This window comes from Sinohyriopsis cumingii, chromosome 17 (genome assembly GCF_028554795.1).
Source record: "Sinohyriopsis cumingii isolate HCF-2022 chromosome 17, ASM2855479v2, whole genome shotgun sequence".
Lineage (NCBI taxonomy): Eukaryota > Metazoa > Mollusca > Bivalvia > Unionida > Unionidae > Sinohyriopsis > Sinohyriopsis cumingii.
The window spans coordinates 70,315,893-70,328,974 of record NC_142977.1 but is presented as its reverse complement, the minus strand read 5'-3'; the positions used below and the strand labels follow the sequence as shown (position 1 = coordinate 70,328,974).

General features: G+C 33.8%; 1 protein-coding gene across 1 annotated transcript in view; it reads right to left on the bottom strand.

Annotated features, from left to right (window-relative positions):
* The window catches only part of LOC149779200 (kynurenine--oxoglutarate transaminase 3-like), a 105,565-nt gene extending 92,879 nt beyond the window's left edge, over positions 1-12,686 (bottom strand). The window contains exon 1 of the mRNA XM_089939775.1: positions 12,637-12,686. The gene's annotated coding sequence lies outside the window, so the exon portion shown is untranslated. The remainder of the gene's footprint in view (positions 1-12,636) is intronic.
* Positions 12,687-13,082: the final 396 nt, after the last annotated feature.

The following is a 13,082-nucleotide window of genomic DNA, read 5'->3' as shown; positions in this document are numbered from 1 at the left end:
TAAGGCATACGCTCTTTGTAGTTAGTCTCCGTTATTTTGAATGCACAGTGATGTACTGTAATTGACCTGGGGCATATGCTATTTGTAGTTAGTCTCTATTTATAGCTTTGTTCGATTTTAGTGATTATTTATTGATTATGGGTAGTCGGTGTTGGGAAGTTATTTGTCGAGCAATGAGCCAATTTCTAGGAGCAGACGTCATAATGTACAGCATTAACATGACTATATGACAGCATGAATTAGTTTCGTTAAAGGGACCCTCCTTCATTCCTTAACGTAGGGAATTATCGATATGTTTAGGCACAATCATTTTGTAATTGATATAGAAATAATTATTTGTATTTGATGTTTGGGTCGTGTTTTGTATGGGTGATCCATAAGATAACAAATGTGGCCACAATAACAGATGGATGATCCATAAGATAACAAATGTGGCCAAAATAACAGATGGGTGATCCATAAGAGAACAAATGTGGCCACAATAACAGATGGGTGATCCATAACAGAACAAATGTGGCCAAAATAGCAGATGATTGATTCTATAAGATATCAAATGTGGCCAAAATAGCAGATGGGTGATCCATAAGATATTAAATGTGGCCACAATAACAGATGGGTGATCCATAAGATAACAAATGTGGCCAAAATAGCAGATGATTGATTCTATAAGATATCAAATGTGGCCAAAATAGCAGATGGGTGATCCATAAGATAACAAATGTGGCCACAATAACAGATGGGTGATCCATAAGAGAACAAATGTGGCCAAAATAGCAGATGATTGATTCTATAAGATATCAAATGTGGCCAAAATAGCAGATGGGTGATCCATAAGATATTAAATGTGGCCACAATAACAGATGGGTGATCCATAAGATAACAAATGTGGCCAAAATAGCAGGTGATTGATTCTATAAGATATCAAATGTGGCCAAAATAGCAGATGGGTGATCCATAAGATAACAAATGTGGCCACAATAACAGATGGGTGATCCATAAGAGAACAAATGTGGCCAAAATAGCAGATGGGTGATCCATACGATAACAAATGTGGCCACAATAACAGATGGGTGACTCTATAAGATAACAAATGTGGCCAAAATAGCAGATGGGTGATCCATAAGATATCAAATGTGGCCAAAATAGCAGATGGGTGATCCATAAGATAACAAATGTGGCCACAATAACAGATGGGTGATCCATAAGATAACAAATGTGGCCAAAATAGCAGATGGGTGATCCATAAGATAACAAATGTGGCCAAAATAGCAGATGGTTGATTCTATAAGATAACAAATGTGGCCAAAATAGCAGATGGGTGATCCATAAGATATCAAATGTGGCCAAAATAGCAGATCGATGATCCATAAGATAACAAATGTGGCCACAATAACAGATGGGTGATCCATAAGATTAAATATTTAACACTGCATTTGTACAGGTGTCCACCTCTTAGAGCAAACATGTATTTTTATTTTCCTGAATGATTTCAGAACAAAAGTTTATAAATACCTAAAGTGTAAAGACAGTATAATTTTGTTATGTCCTGTGGTAGTATCATTAAGTGATGAAGTAGATAAGAGCATCAAAATGACCCTGAACATGCAATGTTCATAATGAGCCATTATTTTATGCGACCATTACGGGTCAATAATTCTGCTTGACTAGCTTGGGATTTGTGTATAATAAATTACATACTCGCACCATTGCTCTCACTTGGACCATTATCGAACTTATCTCCTTGATTTTCACTCTCTCCCCATCTCTCCAAATTAAATTTCATTTCTGGATATAAAAAATAATAATTTGTTATTTTTAATGTCACCGTAATTATAATTGTATGCGATCATATTCTATTGTCATTAAAAAATTTTGTATGTCATTCTGTTTTATGTTGATATTGTGATCGTCAAATTAGAATAATTTATTGATAAATATATATTGTAATAAGAAAAAAATCACAGGGAAAACATAAATTTCCATGCGACTGAATAATTTGCAATATATATATATACATATATATATATATATATATATATATATATATATATATATATATATATATATATATATATATATATATATATATATATATAATTTAGGCTTACACACTTACTTTAAAATTCCTAACATATATTTCATTTTAAGTAAAAGTCATTAAGTCAATGTCATTCTGACATTTAGTTCAATTTACATCATACTGCATTAAGAAAGAAAGAAAAAAAAAACAAATTGATCGAGTGAGAGTTTTTTTACTTTCGAATTTTCTATCGCTGACTATGCATACATCTGACTTAGTTGTCTTTGTGCAATAATTTATTTTGCTCAGAATGGGTTGGTGGTGGTGTTAGTTTGGAGTTGGAAACAAAAAATCTATCTTTGATTAATGAATCCACTGATTCTCCTTTTCCTGTTTTCTCAGTGTTTTCTTTGATATGGCCAATGATGACATCAGAATTGCTGAAGTTTTGTTTCTTTTTGTATGCAAAATTATCTGTAAGTTGTTTTCAATTGTTGTGTCTTGATCTCATTTTTGGGATATGCAATTATTTGTGCTGAATTGCGCTATCTTGTAATATATATTACATTTTACACTAATGTCCAAGGGATTTACTTATTTTGTATGTATAGTCTTGTTTAATTCCGTGCATTTGCATTTTTAAACTTTGATGGGAATATATCTCAATCTTAAGTGTTCATTTTTCAGCCCTTATACATGTATATTTTTGTAACCCTTGCACGTGCATATTTTCGATCTCCATAGATAGATAGATAGATAGATAGATAGATAGATAGATAGATATACAGGTAGATAGATGGATAGATCCTACAAATAACACATACACTAGTTTTATTGCAATATATAACTAGGGTATGCGTTATTTGTATGTACGTTTATAGCTATGTTAGAATATTTAGTGACTAAACGTTTGAATATGTTGAGCAGTATATTTTTTATAACATTCAGACAGATGTGAAACTGAAACTGAATTTGAAAGGTGATAAATCTGAAAATTAGTATGAAATACTGACGGGAAGAACGGTATTGATGCTCACCGCTCGGAACACAAAGCAGCTGAAACAAACTGTATTAAACGGGTTTGAGTCACTAAGAAATAGAAGGTATGACAAATATGGACAAACTAAATTAAACGGGTTTGAGTCACTAAGAAATAGAAGGTATGACAAATATGGACAAATTATATTAAACGGCTTTGGGTCACTAAGAAATAGAAGGTATGACAAATATGGACAAATTATATTAAACGGCTTGGAGTCACTAAGCAATATAAGGTATGACAAATATGGACAAACTATATTAAACAGGTCTGAGTCACTAAGAATTGTAAGTCATGACAAATATGGACATGGTGATCATATTCGATTTAGATGATATTCCTAACCACTACAGTGACAGAAGATTTCATTACGTTGGAATAAATCTTTGTCGAAATTGGTCTCATCACATATAAACAATCATGAATGGATAAAACTATACATAATTTAAAAAAATGCTTGAATAGGTTCGAGTGTCCAAAAGAGGGTATCTGAACACAGACAATTGTGCTATTGTGTAGACAACTCAATACAATGAGTCCTGAAGAGGGATCAGATGTAAATGTAAAAGTTTACAAATCAGCATCAGCAAGTAAACTTCAGCATGCTGCTTATTGTAATTTTGGAATTTGCATTGTACCATGACGCATACCACACAACTGTAACAGCAATGCATATCAAACATATACTCGTTGCTAATGGGAGCATCCTTTGGATACGTATCACCATCGTGTTCCACCACAACAACAGCAACGCTGGATAGTGAAAATATTTAAACTCTACATCAGGGTATTACATGTATCTTTATGTGAAGTAAAAACAAAAATACAGACCAAACCATTTGAAAGGTAAGGATTGCAGCATTTACACGTGGTTGGGTAGATTTGACAAAAGTAGTGTCCAATCGATTGAGATAAAAGAATACTCAGGGAATGACTTTCACTTAAGAAGTCGAAATGTATTTCAATTCAACTAACATTTTGTAGCATTTGTGATAAAAACGAATCGTATAAACAAGGTGCAATATTATAACCAATATAAAGCAGTTCTACACATAAAAAATGCAATATACAATTTTTAAAATATCCAAAATTCACTCCAGCTGTCATTTTTAATTTGTCAGGCTATGAATCACACATTTTCACAAAGGAGTTGTTCAAAAATCAGTAAGCATGTTATCTATAGTTGTTGGTAAAGAACGTCCAAGATGTCAAGTTCGTTGACACAACGAATCAGTTTAGAGACATGACAAATACATGTTTGATGAAAGACGCTTACCTGCATGATTACATGGATACGTTTAGTAGATTCAATGATACAATGTTAACCAATATAAAAAAACAGTATTGCTTATATTTTAGCGACTTAATTACATCCAGCTACAATTAATTTTTTGTAAATACTGTGGTGTCATATTTCCACCTTTAAGGATTAGGTAACTTACATGACTATTATGTAAAATACATTCCTCAATATTGTTTGACAATTTCATGGCAGACCGCTCCTGTGGCCTAGTAGTTAGAGCGTCCGCCTCGGATGCGGTAGGTCGTGGGTTCGATCCCCGGCCGAGTCATACCAAAGACTTACAAAAATGATACTAACAGCTGCCTCGCTTGGCGTTCAGCATTAAGAGGTTATTGTTAGGACTGTTCGGCATGGTGTCAGGATAATGTGACTGGGTGGGACATCATGCTACATGTCTGCGGCATGATGCCCACGTGCTAGACATTACTATAAACTGTCACACGCAGACATCGTAGTGATATGACTAAAAAGTTATTAAAGCTAGGCTAAAAGTTCAGATCACATACACTCACACACAATTTCATGGCAAGAGTTTCGTAATATCTAAGCTAAATACCATAAATCTGTTTATTAGGAATTGAAACTTCTGTTAGAGTACGACATGTTTTAATTCTCAATAGTGAAATTAAACTTTGTACTTTGTATGATACCACATAGATAAGCCAAATCAAATAACGAATGCTACTCGGACATTGATGAAAGTTTATAAACTGATGGCGAGTACAAGATTTCCTGATAATTCATGACTCCACTAATGCATACGTTTGGGTCATGAACAAATACATGCTATTAAAAATCTTCATATCATAAACAAAGCAGATTATGGAAGAACTTCTTCCAGAAATAAGTGATACAGTTTTCACAGGTTTCTTTAAGGGGCCCCGAGTTACCGAGTGGTCTAAAGTGCTCTCCGTTACGGATCACTGCCATCTCACCTCTGTCTGCGTGGGTTTGAGTCTAGGATTCGGCCAATGTGGGTATGTGAGAAAGCTTGCCAGTAGCTTCTCGTGGGTCGGTGGTTTTTTCCGGGGGTTTCCCGGGTTCTTCCTCCACCATTAATACTGGCCGCCATGCATAGCCTATCGTGTGCTGAAAAATGGCATTAAATCCCAGAACAACAAAAACAGGTTCCTTTAAGAACTACATTTGTGCGACCATTTCAACGACTAAACAGATAATTTGATGCCATATGAGAATCATTTATCTCCAGTACAAAATAAATAGATAAATGATTCAAGGCTATAGGACCAAGTGTACCAAACATAATGAGCACGTTGAGAAAACGTGAAGGAGATACATTATGTATTATTACATTTTAAACAATGATCCGCACAGCTGTTTATCTGAACAGGAAACTTGTCCGAATTCATACACAGAACGGACTACGAGTTTAATACAAAAGAATTACAATGAATTTAAATGAACTCGTTCAAAATAATGAACAGTTCGGTATTCGGGAAAAATATAGAAGATGTAAGAAAAAGAACAACAGTAAAACTATAGTGCAGATGATGGATACGTTTCTGTCGATAAAATGGTGGTAGTAAGTCGGAAGAAAATAAAATCAAATTAACCATATCATTCTATGGTGTTTTATTGTATTAGAGTTATTGAGATGGTTGATGAACTAATTCTAAATGTGGTGATCGACTGAGAGACGTGACACCTATAAAGATTCATTATGAATTTAATTGAGAATTGAAACAATTACAGCAACATGAAGTGCGACATTAAGTCCTATGGAACAAGTGTTTATTTAACTCAAAGACAACTTGTTTAACATCCGTCATGCGAATATAATTGCTATTGGCCGATTCATGGACGAACAAACTAAATATATTAATTGCTTAAGGTCGATGTTTTCTTCATTCAGTACTAATAAATATGAAATAAATCTAAGTAAAGGAATAAAAAAATGTGTGGTCAAACCAAATTCAAAAATTCGATTTGTATAGAAATCACCGTTCCGAACAAGAAGAAAATTATAAGCATGAATTTGATCCGATTATGCAATCATAAGATACACTGCATCACAATGAGTTCAGTGGTGAATTTGATCCGATAATTCATTTACAAAATACACTACATCACAATGAGCTACGTGGTGAATTTGATCTGATAATTCATTTACAACATACACTGCATCACAATGAACTCAGTGGTGAATTTGATCTGTTAATTCATTTACAAGATACACTGCATCACAATGAGCTCAGTGGTGAATTTGATCTGATAATTCATTTACAAGATACACTGCATTACAATGAGCTCAGTGGTGAATTTGATCCGATAAATCATTTAAAAGATACATTGCATCAAAATGAGCTCAGAGGCGAATTTGATCTGAAAATTCATTTACAAGATACACTGCATCACAATGAGCTCGGTGGTGAATTTGATCTGATAATTCATTTACAAGATACACTGCATCGCAATGAGCTCAGTGGTGAATTTGGTCTGATAATTCATTTACAAGATACACTGCATCACAATAAGCTCAGTGGTGAATTTGATCTGATAATTCATTTACAAGATACACTGCATCACAATGAGCTCATTGGTGAATTTGATCTGATAATTCATTTAAAAGATACACTGCATCACAATGAGCTCAAAACGTATTATCTTACGGATACGTACGAGTGTCTACGGCAGTGTGTAACTACATTGCAAGTGAACTTAATGAAAATAAAATTCAAAAGTCTCATTATATGATATCGCAATAAATCTTCGGTCTCTCAGTGATAAGACCATTTTCCGTTTCCACTGCATTTTGTCATTGCTACGAAAGACGACCATGATGTATTTTCTGTCTCTCTAAAATATTTGATTACAGACTTGTACTTGTACACGTTGTCTATCACAGATAGTTCAATATATCTACTACCAAATGCTAGTCTAGTTTGGCTAGGTGCTTTCTTTTCACGTCATCAATTTTGACACAATCGTTAATTAGAAACAATGTATTTCTGCCTTGATTTATATTAACTAGTAACTCGTGGCGCTGATCTATCTCCTGGATCTATTACTATCACATTTGCATCTTTGAATTTGCTGTGAAAGAAATTTGTAAAGGGCTTAAGGATGAAATTGAAAACGTCATTGTATTCTGTCTTCATCAACTTTATTCCAAACAATTAATTCCCCACAATTAGTCACACTCATAAAAACCTGCTTTTTAAGTTGATTGTTTTGAATGTTAATTTCATCATCAAACACAAAACAAATACACATGGTGTGAGCATAAGCATTTACTTCTCCATTAATATGAATACCTTGTTGACAATTAGCTGTTTTATGACCGCTGCCATGTAACCTGTTAAGTCAGTACTTCACATATGAAGCCAGATACAATGAAAGTCAGTGCAAAACATGTCAAAACTTACAACACTAATTTCTGTGTGTTTTTCTTGTTAACAAAAGAAATGCATACTCGCTTCTGCAAATTGCTGTATCATCTGAAAACAACTTAATATATATATATATATATATATATATATATATATATATATATATATATATATATATATATATATATATATATATATATATATATATATATATATATATCTGATTAACCGTCTGTAGTAACCGAGATAACGTTTCATGATAACTTTCGCCACTCCTTTCACACAGGACAAAAACAGCGTAGTATTGAGACGTATTTTCCACTTAACAGTTACGATACCTTTATATTAGACGACACGAAAAAATTATCTGGCACAATCATGATCTTTGGGAATAGCTTTGATAGACAAACTTGTATTGTTTTATCAGGGTTAATGCAGCGGGGGTGGGGGTGGGGGTGACATAATATGCTGGACTGGCGTATTTAATTCTTTGTAGTATTTTGTCCTGCTTGTTAGGTATTATGCATGTATTTGATTCATTGCTTGTTAGGTATTATGCATGTATTTGATTCCTGCTTGTTAGGTATTATGCATGTATTTGATTCCTTGCTTGTTAGGTATTATGCATGTATTTGATTCCTTGCTTGTTAGGTATTATGCATGTATTTGATTCCTGCTTGTTAGGTATTATGCATGTATTTGATTCCTTGCTTGTCAGGTATTATGCATGTATTTGATTCCTTGCTTGTCAGGTATTATGCATGTATTTGATTCCTTGCTTGTTAGGTATTATGCATGTATTTGATTCCTGCTTGTTAGGTATTATGCATGTATTTGATTCCTTGCTTGTTAGGTATTATGCATAAATTTGACTCCTTGCTTGTCAGGTATTATATATATATATATATTTGATTCCTTGCTTGTTAGGTATCATGCATGTATTTGATTCCTTGCTTGTTAGGTATTATGCATGTCTTTGATTCCTTGCTTGTCAGGTATTATGTATGTATTTGATTCCTTGCTTGTTAGGTATCATGCATGTATTTGATTCCTTGCTTGTCAGGTATTATGTATGTATTTGATTCCTTGCTTGTTAGGCATTATGCATGTATTTGATTCCTTGCTTGTCAGGTATTATGTATGTATTTGATTCCTTGCTTGTTAGGTATTATGCATGTATTTGATTCCTTGCTTGTCAGGTATTATGTATGTATTTGATTTCTTGCTTGTTGCTTGTTAGGTATTATGCATGTATTTAATTCCTTGCTGTATTTTCTCCTGCTTGTTAGGTATTATGTATGTACTTGATTCCTTGCTTGTTAGGCATTATGCATGTATTTGATTCCTTGCTTGTTAGGTATTATGTATGTATTTGATTCCTTGCTGTATTTTCTCCTGCTTGTTAGGTATTATGTATGTATTTGATTCCTTACTGTATTTTCTCCTGCTTTTTTATTAGTTACGTTTGTACTAAAGTCGATATATTTCCTATAATTTTGGTGAGACCATCACCAACAAAAATGTGCACCTCACCTTCGGTGACGCAGTGTTAGAAGTGAAATATACCTGTGACATTTTACATAAACTGTCAAACAATACGAACAATAACACTCATCCCTAGTGGTGTGAAAATGCATTGGCGGTATACTTGATGTTCAAAAGATTCGAATAAATCATTCCGTTTGGGCTTCCTTGGGCTTTCAAGTTTGGCTTGTCACTGATACCATTTTAATCATATCTGACATTATCGCGTATAGATAAAATGTATTGTCCAAGTTGTTAAAGTACTTTGTCATCTCACCTTTCTCGCTCCATCTTTCATTGCGATAATCAAGTGTCTCTGTTTGCATTAAATTTTATCCTATCACTGTGTTTGTGTCTAATTCTTTATTCATTAGATTTATTAGGATCAAATACATTGAAAAGAGAGCTGATTCCGGAATGTGCTAGATGTAAAGCTATTACCATAACTGAAGTTGCTAATTCTATTTGTTGTATTCATGAGTAAGAAAGTGTTATACATGTTCAATACAAAATTGTTGAATAGTCTCTACGCTCCTTTAATGTCATTCGCACAAATAAAAAGCTGACTTCTCTTACATATAGCATCTTTGATTATTTACAAAACATATCCTGAATCCGTCTGTGGTTTCACTTTATAAGTAATAAGCTAATTGATTACCACACTCCTGTATAAAAGACCAAATATAATGGAGTTTCCTTATCGTTTACAACATGCCAGGTTTTTAAATAAATTTGAATTGAATTTATTTCAATGACATATTGATGCAGTGTATCTGTTGTGCGTAACTTGCGTTCAGTAAAATGTGATGGAGCTCTGTCCATACAAAATTTTTGACCACAATATTTGTCTACTGGGAATTCTAACACGCCCACACTATAAGTTATGGTCCTCTAATCAGTGCATGACTACAAATATAGCAACTACAACTGCATCATAACTTCACAATTACATGGCAACCTCACCATTCCCTGGTTTCTCCTTATTACATTTCCGTAACGTTGCGCTGTACTTCACGCCGTGAAATTATAAATACAACTCTAACACCCAGTAAAGTGAATGTATTTTCACCCTAAACATCCAGGTCAGTCAAATCATAATTTTAAGCCTCATTTCGCATGTGACTCTACTCCATATTTACCATCATAGCAACAATAAAAGGCGACTCCAGATAATTGAATAACCCTTTCTCAATTATTCCGTTGTACAAATTATCAGCCTCTGTCACAAATCCTTCTCGTGGCGATACACTAGCAATCAACACAATTAGATTTTAACAGGAACTACTTGGCTAAAGGCCCATTTATAAGACTCTGACATGGACTAACTACGAAGATTAACCTTGAAATCTCATCAACACTGCACTCTGTGACATTTGCACCTAGCAACGGTCTACTTCCTCGGGCTGAGGAATATTTCTCCAACACTGACTTCCCATAATCAAACAAGTAATCACAAAAATCAAGTAAATCCATATAATGGAGACGTACATACAAACTTTGCGTACCCCAAATGTATCACAATATTTCATTTTTTTTCTGATAAGCAATCAGTTTAATGACAGATACTCCAGGCTCTATACAATTCGAAAATCGTAAAGCTCTAGAGAATACTATATTTTGTCATAAATTTTTATTTTTACTTTATTAGTATTATCTGTTTCAATGTCTAATGCACAACTCGTGATTCGTATTTCAGTGTTCAAATTAGTTTTGAATGTTTGAGCTTTTTTCGGTTTAACACTAGTATCAATGCTACCGCTTGAAGCAAGAGTCTTCTTGTTCAACTCCAGGTGTGAATGGCATCTATATCTCTCGTAAATCCGTTTTTTTCTTTGTTTCATCCTTGAGGCTATTTCGGCAATGTTACTTTGTGCCACACTGATATTGCTGACCACTTCTCGATTAACATATCCTCTTGTATCTGTTTTACTTTATTGAACCTCAGCGTACGATTTGCTGTAAATCTGTGTAACTTCTTTATCAATGTGTGTGTGTGTGTGTGTGTTTGATTTTTAACTTTCCTTTAACACTTTTTCAGTCATATCGCTACAATTTCTGAAGTGTGTCATTCAGTTTATGATGTCTAGCACTGGGTCATCATGCCGCATAGATGTAGCACCATGTTCCACCAATTAACATTATCCTGACACCAGGCCGACCAGTCCTAACACTAACCTCTTAATGCTGAGCACCAAAAAGCGAGAAAGCTGTTAGTAACATCTTTATAAGTCTTTGGTATGACTCAGTCGAGATTTGAACCCGTGACCACTCGCATCCGAGGCGGATGCTCTAACCAGTTAGATCGCCGGGGCTGTCTTATCGTTTTGTTTTTAACACTTACACGTGGAATATGTAATTTATTTGTTCCTTGCTCGTCTTGATAATTTTAAGTTTTAATTTATCTTTCTTCTAAACTATACAGTTCTAATTATATATATATATATATATATATATATATATATATATATATATATATATATATGATTTACTCTATTTAGTGCAAATGGAAAATATACATTATAAGCATACCATAAAAATGATTATATGTCCAATCAATATTTTAAATGCTGATATTCAACTTAATACTTTTATCCCTTTTGCAATTGTTTTGTACTGTTACTAAAACTGGATGCCACAAAGTCACCGTGAAAAACATGGCAATGTAGAACAACTGCATGGTATATCAGATTATTAGTGAATCTACTTAAACATGAATAAATTTAGAATCCCGCGATTATTACGTACATATTCTTTAAACAAAACAGAACACAATTTATGTATTATGTTCTTGGAACAAACATTTGTTCCAAGGATATCACTTGGGATAACATTTGTGTTGTACAGTTTCAGTGGCCTACATCTGTCTAGATTTTGTTAGTCTACATTGTCTTAATCGCCAAAGTGCACGTATAACGTAGTGTGCAAGGCACGAAATGATGCCTTAATTGTCAATCAGCATGTGTCTTGTTCTTAACCACAACATATCTGTCCAAATATCTTGCACAGGACGGGAAAGGTCAGATGAAACTATTAATCCTGCTGCTGCTACAAATACTACTGCTGCTACTACTACTACTGCTATTACTGTTACTAATATTGCTGTTGCTACTACTACTGTTATTACTACTACTATTAGTACAACTAATACTATTAGTACTATCAGTAAAACTCAATACTAACCGCAGGTAAAACTTCTACTAACACCACTATTTCAACTATAGCTAATATTGATGCTTCTATTTTTACAGTAGCATGACTACTACTGGTCTCAGTTCAGAACTCACAACAACGACAGCAACAACTACTACTACTACTACTACTATTACCACTAGCATGAATACCGCTGGTTTCTGTTCAAGATCTACTAAATTACTAGTGCAAATTTAAATTCAGTACTTACCACTTTTCCTCAAGTCGAATCCAGAATATCCTAGGTGTATTGTGGTTCAACCTACATACAACAAGATTATCCCGGACAGTTATCAGTTGCCTTCCAATGTATGCAGAAGACAATATGACACTTACTGTTCTATATTCGGATATACTTGTGTCCTATATGCTTACAGCCAGATTTCTATAGTATTTGAGACAGACAGGTGAGAGATAATCATTTAGTGTTCCATATTCTGACAAGGCTTGATCGTGTCCTACATTCACAAGACTATTCTCCTTTACAGATAATGTTTACAAGTTTGCGGCAAGTAAAGTCAGGACGAAATTACCTAAAGATGCCTTACTTTCTTTCGTCAGCTGTTTGGTTGTTAACATATATTTGCAAGGCGATCAATAAATAAATGAATATGTAAAGTCTTAAAAAAAGTATGACTCAATTCAGACAGAAATTAC